Raw genomic sequence first — 2,094 nt, forward strand, 5'->3', positions numbered from 1 at the left:
AGGCACTCTGCACTCATGATTTTAAAAAAATAATACATCTTTATGTATCCAACAAAACTGTCAAAAAATCAGGTCATCCCTATAATGTAAACTTGATATATACCCAACAATCCAGACGTTTTTCCTAACATATTTTTCAACCAAAAGAATCCTAAATTCCTTGGAAAATGGCTAATTCTCATGTGTGAGGCAGAGACGGTAAAAGGGGAACATGGGTGATTTTGTGCCAGAAAATTGAGAAGTTTTCAAAAATTAGTATGATCATATCAAGAGAACAAAGGAGACAGCATGAAGGGGTTCCACTGACGAAAGTTGTGACAATGTGAACATCAAAAAGATAATAATGACTATATTGACTGAAACACAATGAGTCCATGAAAAGTCACTGGTGCATAATGATCCTCCAGGTGAGAAAATCAAGATGAAGCATATGAAATCACCTGTGAGGTCTCGTTGGAGAAAAAAAATTAACTTGTATTTAATTGAATATTTAGAATTAACTTCCAAATTATAGGAGTTACAGGATAAAGGAAAAAATTAAATGATACCCCAAGGAAGTAATCACACAGATCCCAAATTAACAATTTACAAGTCAAGTGGTAGAATGATATTGTGCAAATGACTTAAAACTTGAAAGAAACTTAAGGGATGTATCAACCAGATGTAATGTATGGTTTAGGTTGGATCATGATTGGGACAGAAAAAAGAACAAAGGACATTTTTGGGCAGAAGGGAACATTTTGTTGGTTATTAGATAATGCTGATGATGTGTGGAGGGGGAAGTTTGTGTTAGTTTTGATCTCTATACCAGAGTGGTCAAAATGATGATATATTATCTTCACACTTAGATTCTGATTAATATTTATATTAACACTCAGTCATCTGGCAATTCAGCCAAAATATATATTTGATATACAAGTTAGTTAACATAATGAATATTAGAAATGGGTTTGCAGTAATAATTTTTTTTTTTAGAGAGGGGGAGAATGGGAGGGGGAGGGAGAAAGAGAGAGAGAAGAAGGGCAGAGAGAGAGAAAGAATCCCAACCATGTTCCACACCTAGTTCAGAGTCCAACATGGGATCTCCATCTGACAACCTTGAGATCATGACTTGAGCTGAAATCAAGAGTCTGATGCTTAAATGACTGAGCCACCTAGGCGCCCCTGTAGTAAAATTGTTAATTAGAAAAAAATGTAAAATTGTGAGGTTTTCTTGGTGAAATTAATAGTGGTTAAAATACCCGGATTGTCCAAAGTATTGAGACAGTCCGCACTGTTGCCTCCATGTAGTAAAAGAAAGTTTTATTCTTTTATTCATAACTGGCTTTGTGTCTAACAACTGGCTCTTGGTAACCTGATTCTGCCTATCAGGGTCAGTCAGATCTCACCCCTAATATGTTGTCACATTTATGTTCAGGGTACTTACCTTGCAAAGTGCTCTTAGAACCCACAAAGGGCCAATCTGAGATTCTCTCAAGTCTACTTAAAATGTTATGTGCCTACTTTATGCCTCCTTGTTAATAAACGTTTGTATGTGTGAAGTTAGTTTTCCCCATAAGTGTAGAAGAAAAGTATATCATTTATCTCTAACTATTCACACATATTATTTTTTACCAAAAAGATTATGATATTGTTCATAACCAAACTTGCTTAGGTCAATTCAAAATAACATACTTTCCTTAAAAATTCAAAACAGAAACGTGTTCATGTGTGCATGCACACGCGTGCACACACACACAACCATCCGCATTGTCATCCTTTCTCTTGCAGTCATAGTTCTTACCTCTTCTATCTTTTCCTTTGGGCAAAAAATGGCAAGTCTTAATGGAAAAACATAAAGAATTATGTAGACCTTAGATGTCCTCATTCCACCACAAAGGGTAATCACACTTGGTTACAAAAGTGGGTCAAGTGGGTATAACTTAAATGAAATATTTATACTCCATGTTACAACTGATATTAAATACCTCAAAGACAGGCTCAATAACATTAATACAAAAGAAAAAAAAAAAAAGAATGAATGAATGGAACATCCCAGGAGAAATGGCTGACTCCAAAACTAAAGCACAAAAAATAGCAGATGGGGGGTGCCTG

The sequence above is a fragment of the Eumetopias jubatus genome, unplaced genomic scaffold (genome assembly GCF_037043125.1).
Source record: "Eumetopias jubatus isolate StellerSeaLion01/CBP00866 unplaced genomic scaffold, mEumJub1_p1.0 scaffold_16, whole genome shotgun sequence".
NCBI lineage: Eukaryota > Metazoa > Chordata > Mammalia > Carnivora > Otariidae > Eumetopias > Eumetopias jubatus.